Genomic DNA, 15623 nt, shown 5'->3' with positions numbered 1-15623 from the left:
TCACGGGATGGTGGGAGGAGTCACGGGATGGTGGGAGGAGTCACGGGATGGTGGGAGGAGTCATGGGATGGTGGGAGGAGTCACACGATGGTGGGAGGAGTCACACGATGGTGGGAGGAGTCACACGATGGTGGAAGGAGTAACACGGTGGTGGGAGGAGTCACGCAATGGTCGTGAGAGGAGTCACGGGGTGGTGGGAGGAGACACGCGGTGGTGGGAGGAGTCACTGGATGTGGGAGGAGTCACGGGATGGTGGGAGGAGGAGGAGTCACGGGATGGTGGGAGGAGTCACGGGATGTGGAAGTCCTGTGATGGTGGGAGGAGGAATCACGCGATGGTGGGAGGAGTCACACGGTGGTGGGAGGAGTCACACATTCCCCCTCTAATAATACAGACCATGAAAATAGGTATCCCCTCCCCCCTCTAATACAGACCATGAAAATAGTTACCCCCTCCCCCCTCTAATAATACAGGCAATTAGCCACCCTGTCATTACCTCTAATGGGATAATCATTTAGCCACACATAGACTGGTGGCTGCGGCAGAGCCACATAAAAACCTCCGCTATCCTACCTCCATCATCCCCTCCATTTTAAAGATCCCACTGCAAGTGGATGGATCACCCATCGCTGGATCCCGTAGAGATGAGCTACGGGATGGTGGGAGGAGCCACAGGATGGTGGGAGGAGTCACGGGATGGTGGAAGGAATCACACAGTGGTGGGAGGAGTCAAGGGATGGTGGGAGGAGTCAAGGGATGGTGGGAGGAGTCACGCGATAGTGGGAGGAGTCACGCGATAGTGGGAGGAGTAACGGGATGTGGGAGGAGTCACAGGATGGCGGGAGGAGACACGGCATGGTGGGAGGAGTCACACAATGGTGGGAGGAGTCACACAATGGTGGGAGGAGTCACACAATGGTGGGAGGATTCACGGGATGTGGGAGTCACATGATGGTGGGAGGAGGCACACAGTGGTGGGAGGAGTTACGGGGTGGTGGGAGGAGTCACACAGTGGTGGGAGGAGGCACACAGTGGTGGGAGGAGTTACGGGGTAGTGGGAGGAGTCACACAGTGGTGGGAGGAGTCATGGGGTGGTGGGAGGAGTCACGGAATGATGGGAGGAGTCACGGGGTGGTGGGAGGAGTCACACGGTGATGGGAGGAGTCACTGGATGTGGGAGGAGTCACACAGTGGTGGGAGGAGTCACTGGATGGTGGGAGGAGTCACACTATCGTGGTAGGAGTCACGGGATGTGGGAGTCCCGTGATGGTGGGAGGTGTCACACAGTAGTGGGAGGAGTTACGGGGTGGTGAGAGGAGTCATGGGGTGGTGGGAGGAGTCATGGGGTGGTGGGACAAGTCACAGGATGGTGGGAGGAATCACGGGATGGTGGGAGGAGTCATGCGATGGTGGTGGGAGGAGTCGCTGGGTGGTGGGAGGAGTCACACGGTGGTGGGAGGAGTCACACAGTGGTGGGAGGAGTCACTGGATGTGGGAGGAGTCACACCGTGGTGGGAGGAGTCTCACAAAGGTGGGAGGAGTCAGGGGATGTGGGAGTCACATGATGGTGGGCGGAGTCACGGGTGGTGGGAGGAGTCACACAGTGGTGGGAGGAGTCATGGAATGTGAGAGGAGTCACTGGATGGCCGGAGGAGTCACAGGATGGCGGGAGGAGTCACGGGATGTGGAAGTCCCGTGATGGTGGGAGGAGTCACACAGTGGAGGGAGGAGTCACGAGATGGGGGAGGAGTCACGCGATGGTGGGAGGAGTCACACAACGGTGGAAGGAGTCAAGGGATGGTGGGAGGAGTCATGAGATGGTGGGAGGAGTCACGCAATGGTGGGAGGAGTCACAGGATGTGTGAGTCATGTGATGGTGGGAGGAGTCCCGGGATGGTGGGAAGAGTCACACAGTGGTGGGAGGAGTCACGCGATGGTGCGAGGAGTCACGCGATGGTGCGAGGAGTCACGCGATGGTGCGAGGAGTCACGCGATGGTGCGAGGAGTCACGCATTACCCCTCTAATAATACAGACCATGAAAATAGGTATCCCCTCCCCCCTCTAATAATACAGACCATGAAAATAGGTATCCCCTCCCCCCTCTAATAATACAGACCATGAAAATAGGTATCCCCTCCCCCCTCTAATAATACAGGCCATTAGCCACCCTGTTATTACCTCTAATGGGATAATCATTTAGCCACACATAGACTGGTGGCTGCTGAAGAGCCACATAAAAAAATAAATAAAACAACAACAATTTTCTCCTCCGCTATCCTACCTCTATCCTCCATTTTAAAGATCCCACTGCAAGTTGATGGAGTCACACAGTGGTGGGAGGAGTCACGGGATGTGGGAGGAGTCACTGGATGGTGGGAGAAGTCACAGGATGGTGGGAGGACTCACGAGATGGTGGGAGGAGTCACGGGATGGTGGGAGGAGTCACGGGATGGTGGGAGGAGTCACGGGATGGCGGGAGGAATCACACAGTGGTGGGAGGAGTCACAGGATGGTGGGAGGAGTCATGGGATGGTGGGAGGAGCCATGCGATGGTGGGAGGAGCCACGCGATGGTGGGAGGAGCCACGCGATGGTGGGAGGAGTCACGGGATGGTGGGAGGAGTCACACGATGGTGGGAGGAGTCACGGGATGTGGGAGTCACATGATGGGGGCGGAGTCACGGGGTGGTGGGAGGAGCCACACAGTGGTGGGAGGAGTCACACCGTGGTGGGAGGAGTCACACAGTGGTGGGTGGAGTCACGGGATGTGGGAGTCCCGTGATGGTGGGAGGAGTCACACAGTAGTGGGAGGAGTTACGGGGTGGTGGGAGGAGTCATGGGGTGGTGGGAGGAGTCACGGGGTGGTGGGTCGAGTCACAGGATGGTGGGAGGAGTCACGGGATGGTGGGAGGAGTCACACAATGGTGGTGGGAGGAGTCGCGGGATGGTGGGAGGAGTCACACGGTGGTGGGAGGAGTCACACAGTGGTGGGAGGAGACACTGGATGTGGGAGGAGTCACACAGTGGTGGGAGGAGTCACGCGAAGGTGGGAGGAGTCAGGGCATGTGGGAGTCACATGATGGTGGGAGGAGTCATGGGATGGTGGGAAGAGTCACGGATGGTAGGAGGAGTCAGGCGATGGTGGCAGGAGTCATGGGATGTGGGAGGAGTCACACGATAGTGGGAGGAGTCAGGGGATGTGGGAGGAGTCACACAGTGGTGGGAGGAGTCATGGGATGTGAGAGGAGTCACTGGATGGCCGGAGGAGTCACAGGATGGTGGGAGGAGTCACGGGATGTGGAAGTCCCGTGATGGTGGGAGGAGTCACACAGTGGTGGGAGGAGTCACTGGATGGGGGAGTTACAGGATGGTAGGAGGAGTCACACAGGGGTGGGAGGAGTTACGGGTGGTGGGGGGAGTCACGGGGTGGTGGGAGGAGTCAAGCAATGGTGGGAGGAGTCACGGGATGTGGGAGTAGTCACGGGATGGTGGGAGGAGTTACACAATGGTGGGGGGAGTCACGTGATGGTGGGAGGAGTCACACAATAGTGGGAGGGGTCAGGGGATGTGGGAGGAGTCACGGGATGGTGGGAGGAGTCACGGGATGTGGGAGTCATGGGGTGGTGGGAGGAGTCACACAGTGGTGGGAGGAGTCACGCGATAGTGGGAGGGGTCACGGGATGGTGGGAGGAGTCACGGGATGGTGGAAGGAGTCCCACAGGAGTCACAGGATGTGGGAGTAGTCACAGGATGGTGGGAGGAGTCACACGATAGTGGGAGGAGTCAGGGGATGTGGGAGGAGTCAGAGGATGTGGGAGGAGTCATGGGGTGGTGGGAAGAGTCACGGGATGGTGGGAGGAGTCACGTGATGGTGGGAGGAGTCACACGATAGTGGGAGGAGTCAGGGGATGTGGGAGGAGTCAGAGGATGTGGGAGGAGTCATGGGGTGGTGGGAGGAGTCACGGGATGGTGGGATGATTCACGGAATGTGGGAGGAGTCACGGGATTGTGGGAGGAGTCACAGGATGGTGGGAGGAGACACGGCATGGTGGGAGGAGTCACGCAATGGTGGGAGGATTCACGGGATGTGGGAGTCACGTGATGGCGGGAGGAGTCACACAGTGGTGGGAGGAGTTACGGGGTAGTGGAAGGAGTCACACAGTGGTGGGAGGAGTCATGGGGTGGTGGGAGGAGTCACTGAATGGTGGGAGGAGTAATGGGATGATGGGAGGAGTCACGGGATGGTGGGAGGAGTCAGGCGATGGTGGTGAGAGGAGTCACGGGATGGTGGGAGGAGTCAGGCGATGGTGGGAGTAACACGGTGGTGGGAGGAGTCACGGGGTGGTGGGAGGAGTCACTGGATGTGGGAGGAGTCACGGGATGGCGGGAGGAGGAGGAGCCACTGGATGGTGGGAGGAGTCATGTGGTGGCTGGAGGAGTCACAGGATGGTGGGAGGAGTAACACGGTGGTGGGAGGAGTCACACAATGGTGGTGAGAGGAGTCACGGGGTGGTGGGAGGAGTCACACGGTGGTGGGAGGAGTCACTGGATGTGGGAGGAGTCACGGGATGGCGGGCGGAGGAGGAGTCACGGGATGGTGGGAGGAGTCACGGGATGTGGAAGTCCCGTGATGGTGGGAGGAGTCACGGGATGGGGGAGGAGTCACGTGATGGTGGGAGGAGTCACATGATGGTGGGAGGAGTCACACAACGGTGGAAGGAGTCAAGGGATGGTGGGAGGAGTCATGGGATGGTGGGAGGAGTCACGCGATGGTGGGAGGAGTCACAGGATGTGTGAGTCATGTGATGGTGGGAGGAGTCCCGGGATGGTGGGAAGAGTCCCACAGTGGTGGGAGGAGTCACGCGATGGTGAGAGGAGTCACGCGATGGTGAGAGGAGTCACGCGGTGGTGAGAGGAGTCACGCGATGGTGGGAGGAGTCACACAGTGGTGGGAGGAGTCACGCATTCCCCCTCTAATAATACAGACCATGAAAATAGGTATCCCCTCCCCCCTCTAATAATACATACCATGAAAATAGGTATCCCCTCCCCCCTCTAATAATACATACCATGAAAATAGTTATCCCCTCCCCCTCTAATAATACAGGCCATTAGCCACCCTGTCATTACCTCTAATGGGATAATCATTTAGCCACACATAGACTGGTGGCTGCGGCAGAGCCACATAAAAACCTCCGCTATCCTACCTCCATCCTCCCCTCCATTTTAAAGATCCCACTGCAAGTGGATGGATCACCCATCGCTGGATCCCGGAGAGATGAGCTACGGGATGGTGGGAGGAGCCACGGGATGGTGGGAGGAGTCATGGGATAATGGAAAGAATCACACAGTGGTGGGAGGAGTCAAGGGATGGTGGGAGGAGTCAAGGGATGGTGGGAGGAGTCACGGGATGGTGGGAGGCGTCACACAGTGGTGGGAGGAGTCATGGGATGTGGGAGTCACGGGATGGTGGGAGGAGTCACACAGTGGCGGGAGGAGTTACAGGTGGTGGGAGGAGTCACGGGATGGTGGTGGGAGTAGTCACACGGTGGTGGGAGGAGTTTGGGAGGAGTCACACAGTGGTGGGAGGAGTCAGGGGATGTGGGAGGAGTCACAGGATGTGGGAGTCACGTGATGGTGGGCGGAGTCACGGGGTGGTGGGAGGAGTGACGGGGTGGTGGGAGGAGTCACACAGTGGTGGGAGGAGTCATGGGATTTGGGAGGAGTCACTGGATGGCCGGAGGAGTCACAGGATGGCGGGAGGAGGAGTCACGGGATGGTGGGAGGAGTCACGGGATGTGGAAGTCCCATGATGGTGGCTGCGGCAGAGCCACATAAAAACCTCCGCTATCCTACCTCCATTCTCCCCTCCATTTTAAAGATCCCACTGCAAGTGGATGGATCACCCATCGCTGGATCCCAGAGAGATGAGCTACGGGATGGTGGGAGGAGCCACAGGATGGTGGGAGGAGTCATGGGATGGTGGGAGGAGTCACGGGATGGTGGAAGGAGTCACAGAATGGTGGGCGGAGTCACCGGATGTGGGAGTCACAGGATGGTGGGAGGAGTCTTGGGATGGTGGGAGGAGTCACGGGATGGTGGGAGGAGTCACACAATGGTGGGAGGATTCACGGGATGTGGGAGTCACGTGATGGTGGGAGGAGTCACACAGTGATGGGAGGAGTTACGGGGTGGTGGGAGGAGTCACACCGTGGTGGGAGGAGTCACGGGGTGGTGGGAGGAGTCACGGAATGGTGGGAGGAGTCATGAGATGGTGGGAGGAGTCACGGGATGGTGGGAGGAGTCAGGCGATGGTGGGAGGAGTCAGGCGATGGTGGTGGGAGGAGTCACGGGATGGTGGTGGGAGGAGTCACACGGTGGTGGGAGGAGTCACACAGTGGTGGGAGGAGTCAGGGGATGTGGGAGGAGTCACGGGATGTGGGAGTCACGTGATGGTGGGCGGAGTCACACAGTGGTGAGAGGAGTCATGGGATGTGGGAGGAGTCACTGGATGGCAGGAGGAGTCACGGGATGGCGGGAGGAGGAGTCACAGGATGGTGGGAGGAGTCATGGGATGTGGAAGTCCCGTGATGGTGGGAGGAGTCAAACAGTGGTGGGAGGAGTCACGCGATGGTGGGAGGAGTCACACGATGGTGGGAGGAGTCACATGATGGTGGGAGGAGTCACACAACGGTGGAAGGAGTCAATGGATGGTGGGAGGAGTCACACGATGGTGGGAGGAGTCACACAATGGTGGGAGGAGTCACACAGTGGTGGGAGGAGTACGCAGTCCCCCTCTAATAATACAGACCATGAAAATAGGTATCCCCTCCCCCCTAATAATACAGGCCATGAAAATAGGTATCCCCTCCCCCCTCTAATAATACAGGCCATGAAAATAGGTATCCCCTCCCCCCTCTAATAATACAGGCCATGAAAATAGGTATCCCCTCCCCCTCTAATAATACAGACCATGAAAATAGGTATCCCCTTCCCTTAATAATACAGACCATGAAAATAGGTATCCCCTTCTAATAATACAGACCATGAAAATAGGTATCCCCTCCCCCTCTAATAATACAGGCCATGAAAATAGGTATCCCCTCCCCCCTCTAATAATACAGACCATGAAAATAGGTATCCCCTTCCCTTAATAATACAGACCATGAAAATAGGTATCCCCTCCCCCCTAATAATACAGGCCATGAAAATAGGTATCCCCTCCCCCCTCTAATAATACAGACCATGAAAATAGGTATCCCCTCCCCCCTCTAATAATACAGACCATGAAAATAGGTATCCCCTCCCCCTTCTAATAATACAGACCATGAAAATAGGTATCCCCTCCCCCTCTAATAATACAGGCCATTAGCCACCCTGTCATTACCTCTAATGGGATAATCATTTAGCCACACATAGACTAGTGGCTGCGGCAGAGCCACATAAAAATAAACAACAACAATTTTCTCCTCCGCTATCCTACCTCCATCCTCCATTTTAAAAATCCCACTGCAAGTGGATGGAGTCACACAGTGTTGGGAGGAGTCACGGGGTGTGGGAGGAGTCACGGGATGTGGGAGGAGTCACTGGATGGTGGGAGGAGTCACGGGATGGCGGGAGGAGTCACACAATCGTGGGAGGAGTCACGGGATGTTGGAGTCCCGTGATGGTGGGAGGAGTCACATGGTGGTGGGAGGAGTCACGCAGTGTTTGGAGGAGTCACGGGATGTGGGAGGAGTCACTGGATGGTGGGAGGAGTCGCGGGATGGTGGGAGGAATCACAGTGGTGGGAGGAGTCACGGGATGGTGGGAGGAGTCACACAATCGTGGGAGGAGTCACGGGATGTTGGAGTCCCGTGATGGTGGGAGGAGACACACGGTGGTGGGAGGAGTTACGGGGTGGTGGGAGGAGGAGGAGTCACGGGATATGGAAGTCCAGTGGTGGTGGGAGGAGTCACACAGTCACGGGATGGTGGGAGGAGTCCCGGGACGGTGGGAGGAGTCACGCAGTGGTGGGAGGAGTTACGCAATGGTGGGAGGAGTCACATGGTGGTGGGAGGAGTCACACAGTCCCCCTCTAATAATACAGACCATGAAAATAGGTATCCCCTCCCCCTCTAATAATACAGACCATGAAAATAGGTATCCCCTCCCCCTCTAATAATACAGACCATGAAAATAGGTATCCCCTCCCCCCTCTAATAATACAGACCATGAAAATAGGTATCCCCTCCCCACTCTAATAATACAGACCATGAAAATAGGTATCCCCTCCCCCCTCTAATAATACAGACCATGAAAATAGGTGTCCCCTCCCCCCTCTAATAATACAGACCATGAAAATAGGTGTCCCCTCCCCCCTCTAATAATACAGGCCATTAGCCACCCTGTCATTACCTCTAATGGGATAATCATTTAGCCACACATAGACTGGTGGCTGCGGCAGAGCCACATAAAAAAATAAATAAAACAACAACAATTTTCTCCTCCGCTATCCTACCTCTATCCTCCATTTTAAAGATCCCACTGCAAGTTGATGGAGTCACACAGTGGTGGGAGGAGTCACGGGATGTGGGAGGAGTCACTGGATGGTGGAAGGAATCACACAGTGACAGATACTGCTGCATACGATGTGAAAGGTCTAGAGGTAGGGGGTCACTGGGAATGTCAGGGTTGTTATATAGTGATGGACGATCTTCCGACGGGACGTTTCGCGAACGCGAACCGCAAACGCGGCCAATAGTTCGCGAACCGGAACGTTCACGGCGGGCCCCATTGACTTCAATGGGAGGCGAACTTCGCAAACCTATAGGTCAAATTTGCAGCCACAAAATAATAATTAGCTGTGCAAACATAGTCCCACCACATGGCCAATGACATAACACATGTATGAGGTGAATCTGGGATTGACAACTACAAGCATTCTTTTTTTTATATGGGAAATTGTTGTGACAATTCAGGACTGTGGAGCACATGAAGGCAATGGAGGAGAGGGAAGGTCAGGGACCAGGGTAGGCAAAGAAGAGGGTGCAGGAGATGATCACCAGCAGCGTGACATACAGCAATGACACATGCACCGTGATAGAGTCATCTGACAACAGCACCGTGATAGAGAGCACTGACATCAGCAGCGTGATATAAAGCATTAACACCAGCACCGTGATATACAGCACTGACAGCAGCACCGTGATAGAGAGCACTGACATCAGAAGCGTGACATTAAGCACTCACACCCGCACCATGATATACAGCACTGACAGCAGCACCGTGATAGAGAGCACTGACATCAGCAGCATGACACCAGCACCGTGATATACAGCACTGACAGCAGCACCGTAAGCAGCCCCAGGAGGAAGTCAGCACAGCACAGGGATGGTGTGATCCCCTCATAATAAGAACCCCCAGGAGGAAGTCAGCACAGCACAGGGATGGTGTGATCCCCTCATAATAAGCAGGCCCAGGAGTAAATCAGCACAGCACAGGGATGGTGTGATCCCCTCATAATAAGAACCCCCAGGAGGAAGTCAGCACAGCACAGGGATGGTGTATTCCCCTCATAATAAGCAGGCCCAGGAGAAAATCAGCACAGCACAGGGATGGTGTGATCCCCTCATAATAAGAACCCCCAGGAGGAAGTCAGCACAGCACAGGGATGGTGTGATCCCCTCATAATAAGAACCCCCAGGAGGAATTTAGCACAGCACAGGGATGGTGTGATCCCCTCATAATAAGCAGGCCCAGGAGAAAATCAGCACAGCACAGGGATGGTGTGATCCCCTCATAATAAGAACCCCCAGGAGGAAGTCAGCACAGCACAGGGATGGTGTGATCCCCTCATAATAAGAACCCCCAGGAGGAAGTCAGCACAGCACAGGGATGGTGTGATCCCCTCATAATAAGCAGGCCCAGGAGTAAATCAGCAGAGCACAGGGATGGTGTGATCCCCTCATAATAAGAACCCCCAGGAGTAAATCAGCACAGGACAGGGATGGTGTGATCCCCTCATAATAAGCAGGCCCAGGAGTAAATCAACACAGCACAGGGATGGTGTGATCCCCTCATAAGCAGCCCCAGTAGAAATATGACACCGCTCAACCTCTTCAAAGAGGAGGGTAGGGGCATATAGTACGGTGTGCTTTTTTGGGACAAGGAAGTGAGCCAAATGAAGAAAGAAGGTCTGTGTGCTCGATTAAAAAAATTGTTTATAGACATATACATGGTCTACTGGTCACATGTGTTGAATTCCTCCGAGATCCATGCCTCATTCATTTTTAGAAATGTGAGGTAGTTAACACTGTCGTGAGCTAGGCGAGTACACTTATCAGTCACGATCCCCCCTGCTGCGCTGAACGTCCTTTCGGACAGGACACTGGATGAGGGGCAAGCCAACAGTTCGATTGCAAATTGGGCAAGCTCTGGCCAGAGGTCAAGCCTGCCCACCCAGTAGTCCAGGGGTTCATCACTCCTCAGAGCGTCCACATCGGCCGTTAACCCAATGTAGTTGGACACCTGATGGTCTAGGCGTTCCCTGATGCTGGATCCGGATGACACCTGTCGATGGGTCGGCTGAAAGAATGACCTCATATCCGAAGTCACCAACACATCTTCAAACCGGCCTCTTCTTGCAGGCGCTGTTGGATTGGTACCCGCAACTCCTTCTCTGGGAGTGGGAATTGCTCCTCTGCCAGCGCACGCAAAAGCAGAATGCAGCATTTCTCGAAGCAAGGCCTGGAAGTGCTGCATTCTGACAGCCCTCTGCGACGGCGGTAACATTTCCGCCATTTTGTGTTTGTACCGGGGGTCTAAGTACGTTGCCACCCAGTACTGGTCCTTGACCCTTATGCTTTTTATACGGGGGTCCCTATTAAAACACTGGAGCATGAAGGCCCCCATTTGCACTAAAGTGGAAGCGGTGTGGTGGCCTGGCTCCTGCTCATCATCCAGGATAATGTCGTCCTCTTCATTCTCCTCTCCCCATCCACGCACAACAGGGATCCCAGAAAGGTTTAAAGCATGCTCTTCTTGCTCCTCCTCATCCGCCCCGGCACCATCCTCCTCTGACTCCTCTTCAGACTCCTGTTGTTGACTTGTCTCAGATAGAGTAGCCCCCCCTGGGAATTCATCCAGCATTGCGACTTCCTCATCTTCCCGCTCCTGCTCCTCCACAGCTTGATCAATGACACGACGCAATGCACGCTCCATAAAGAAGGCATAAGGTACCATGTCACTGATGGCGCCATGGCTGCGACTGACCAGTTTGGTGATCTCCTCAAATGGCCTGCATATAGAAGGTTGAGTTCCATCGCGTCAGGCAATCGCAAATAAGACATCTGACCGGCAGATTGTGTCGCCGCTGAATGTCAGCAAGGCGAGCCATGGCCGTGTAAGATCTTCTGAAATGGGCCGAGATTTTCCTTGCCTGCCGCAAGATGTCCTGGACCCCAGGGTATTTGACAACGAATCGCTGCACGACCAAGTTTAAGACATGTGCCATGCATGGCACGTGCGTGATTTTGCCCTGTTTCAATGCACTAAGCAGATTGGCACCGTTGTCACACACCACTTTACCAACTGTCAAATTGAGCGGTGTTAGCCACTGATCTGCCTGTGAACGCAAAGCTGAAAGGAGTGCCGGGCCAGTGTGGCTCTTGGCTTCCAGGCACAACAGACGCAGCACGGCATGGCAACGTCTCACCTGGCATGTGGAATAGGTTCTGGGGAGCTTGGGCGGTGCAGCGGAAGAGATGCTAGCAGCGGAAAAGGAGGAGGCAGCTGAGGAGGAGAGGGAGGAGGATGGAGTAGGAGGAGGAGGAGACCAAATCTACACGGGTGCCACGGGTTACATGCTTGACGGCCATCAGAAGGTTCACCCAGTGGGCAGTAAAAGTGATATACCTTCCCTGCCCGTGTTTGCTAGACCACGTGTCTGTGGTCAGATGTATCTTGGCACCGACACTGTGTGCCAGAGATACATTCACTTGCCGTTGAACATGGCCATATAGCTCTGGGATGCCCTTCTCTGAGAAATACTTCCTTCCTGGGACCTTCCATTGTGGTGTTCCAATGGCCACAAATTTGCGAAAGGCCTCCGAGTCCACCAGTTTATATGGCAGTAGTTGGCGGGCTATGAGTTCTGACAAGCCAGCCGTCAATCGTTGGGCAAGAGGGTTATCCGGCGTCATCATTTTTTGACGCTCGAACATTAGGCCCACGGAAGCCTGTCTTTTTGCAGAAAAACGTGAGCTTGGCGTGATGGAAGGTGGAGTGGAGGACAATTGTGAGGAGAGAGGAGAAGGAGAAGTAGAAGACGAGGCTGGACGGTGAGAGCCTGCAGTGTGGCTTTGTGTGTTCCGTTACTCCCACTGGGCTCGGTGATGGCTGCCCATGTGCCTTCTTAAGGCGGTCGTCCCTAGGTGAGTGTTGGGCTTACCGCGACTAATGCGTTGACTGCAAAGATTGTCAGCAGCGGACACGTTAAAAAAATCCCACACTGCGGAGCCATGTGCCGGTGTCCTGGGAACACCAGATGTGACCGTACATGGTCGATGACTCGCTCCTGATACATTTGCAGTCTACTTTGTCCCTCCTGTGCAATGTAAGTTATTCCTGCTTCTCCTCCCTATCTGCTGGTCCATATCTCCCTCTGAACTCCCCTCCTCTTCCTCTCTTGTGGGCACCCACGTGACATCACTAGACATGTCATCATCAACGTCACCTTCCCCACCGCTAAAAGTAGAGATCTTGGAGTAGGCAGCAGCAACACCGGGGACCAACCTCCTCCTTGGGCTGATCTGGGTACTGTCGTCAGACTGCTGAGTAGCGGTTGTTGCTACCTCCTCTTCCTGATCCAATACCAAGAGTGGCTGCGCATCAGAAATGTCCTCTTGATATGGATCGGAAAATAATTCCTGTGACTCAAGCGGAAGGTATGTGGTGGTGGTGGTGGTGGTGTTGTTGGTGGTAGTGTCTTTGGGGGTGCACATAGCAGAGAGTGAAGAAGAGGGTGCAGAGCGAGAGGATGAGGAGGGTGCAGAAGAGTAAGGCTGAGTGAGCCACTCAACCAAGTCTGGTGCGTCCTTTAAAGTAATTGAACGTACCTTCTGCAACTTCCCACTTTGGCTCAAGCCTGTTGCTCCTGCCCTACCCCTACCACCCCTGCGGAAGGGCCTGCCTCTTCCTCTGCCTGACATTTTTTAAATCACCCTGTGACAAAACTCTTAGTCCCTATACCGATGAAGGACTGCTGCAGTATGGGGCAGCGGTCAGCAGTGGTGCACCTCAACCCTATGTATTGTGGACCGATACCGGTCCTTACAGAACAGCAGACTGTACCTCACTCAACCCTATGTACTGTAGCACCCTGGACCTTACCAGTCCTTATAAGGACCTTTGTGGACCAAGTAGGTTGTGTGTGACTGATTAGCAGACTGTACGTCAGTCCCTATACTGCTGAAGGACTGCTGCAGTATAGGGCAGCGGTCAGCAGTGGTGCACCATTTTAACCCTAAGTATTGTGGACTGATACCAGTCCTTACAGAACGGCAGACTGTACCTCACTCAACCCTATGTACTGTAGCACCCTGGACCTTACCAGTCCTTATAAGGACCTTTGTGGACCAAGTAGGTTGTGTGTGACTGATTAGCAGACTGTACGTCAGTCCCTATACTGCTGAAGGACTGCTGCAGTATAGGGCAGCGGTCAGCAGTAGTGCACCTCAACCCTATGTATTGTGGACCGATACCAGTCCTTACAGAACGGCAGACTGTACCTCACTCAACCCTATGTACTGTAGCACCCTACACAGACCAAGTTACCAGTCCTGATAAAGAGCTTTGTGGAACAAGTGAGTTGTGAATGATTAGCAGACTGCAGCAGAAGGGCAGCAGTCAAGTATAATATTCTTTCTATATTTGGAAGAAAGAATATTATACGTGTACAAGCCTATTACCATACCAATGATACCAGTCCTGAAAAGAACCTTTGTGGAACTAAAAGTAACAGCTACTGTTTAAACTGACCCTCACTGCCTGACACACTGCTTCCTTCCTGTCCCTATACAAACTGGCAAAACAGAGGAGACTGGAACAATAACTGGTTACTCGAATAGCACTTTTGTGGACCTGATAGTAACAGCTAATGATGATGATGATGACTAATCTGGCTGTCCCTAAAATAGCAGCAGACACAGCGCCCTGTCCCTTTCTCTAAACTGACAAAAGACACTCAGGCTACTGCAACAATCAGTAGCACAGCAAACCTATATACACCTAACACCTATACCAGTCCTGAAAAGAACTTTTGTGTACCAAATAGCTAGCGGTTTATCTCTCCCTGCTCCAAACAGCAACCTTTCCCTATAGTGACAGAAGAAAGAATGTAAAATGGCCGCCGGATCGGGTGTATTTATAAGTTAGGGGAATGTCCAAGTGTCCATGTGCTGTCATGTCTCAATTGGCTATCCTGTACCCCATGATGGATGTGTCATCAGGTCAAAGTTCCTTTACACAGTAAAAACACGGAAGTCCGCCGGGCGAACGGCGCCAATAGTCCGCCAAAATGGCGGACCGCGAACAGCCGAAATTCGCTGCGAAACGACCGCGGGGCGAACTGTTCGGCCATTCCTATTGTTATACAGTTCTGTGAAGAAATCCGCAAATGTGTTGGTTATATCCATGGGATGGGATACAACTTTGTTAAGTTTATTTTTGATCTGGTGAGGGGTGGACAAGAGGGCGTTATCTCTAAGTTTCCTCGCCAAGAGGGAGTGTGCTTTATTACCCCTGTCATCATAAGTCTGTTTTATCCGGAGAAGAGCCTTTTCCATCAGGCGGAGTGCTAAGTCACTAAGCGCCATACGGAGATTCGTTATTATTTTGAGGAGTCGCAGGGACAGGGAAGATTGTAGTTTTAGTTCCATCTTTCTAAGCTCTCTTTCAGTATTTAGTTTAGTGGCCGCGACATCCCGCTTCATGGCTGATGAAAGTGCCATGCATTTACCGCGTATGGCCGCTTTGTGGGCTTCCCACAAAGTATGGAGAGTGACATCTGGAGTGTTGTTTTCTGTAAAGTAATGTTTCAGAGTGGAGACTAGCTCCGTTTGGGAGGGAAGGTGTTGTAGGAGAAAGGTGTTCAGTCTCCAGTTATAGGGCCAGACGACAGGGTAACCCAAGTCCAGGGTAAGATTGGGGCATGATCTGACCATGAAATAGGGGAGATATGAGCTCTACGCGCCGCTCTAAGTGTAGAGTTATTAACAAAAAAGTAATCGATGCGAGAGTGCATCTGGTGTGGGGCTGAGTAGTACGTGTACTGCCGGTCCCCAGGGTGGAGAGCCCGCCAGGTGTCGAAGAGTGCATAGCGTCTGGTAAGTTGACAAAAGAGCTTTGAGTCCCTGAGGGCTTTGGCTGAAGACGTTCGGGGGGTCACCACCAAGCGGTCCGCAGTAGCTGAGTGAGCTAGATTAAAATCCTCACCCACCACGAGATAATTGTGGTCAGCCTTGAAAAGGCGGGACAGGACCCTAGAGATAAAACTGTGCTGCTGGACGTTTGGCGCATACAGGGTACAGAGAGTTATCGGTTGGGTCTGCCATGTGCCCTTAAGCACAAGGAATCCCCCCGAG

This window comes from Lithobates pipiens, unplaced genomic scaffold (genome assembly GCF_037356315.1).
Source record: "Lithobates pipiens isolate NorthernLeopardFrog02 unplaced genomic scaffold, aLitPip1_a1.2 Scaffold_18, whole genome shotgun sequence".
Lineage (NCBI taxonomy): Eukaryota > Metazoa > Chordata > Amphibia > Anura > Ranidae > Lithobates > Lithobates pipiens.
Note: the sequence above shows the minus strand (reverse complement) of the source record.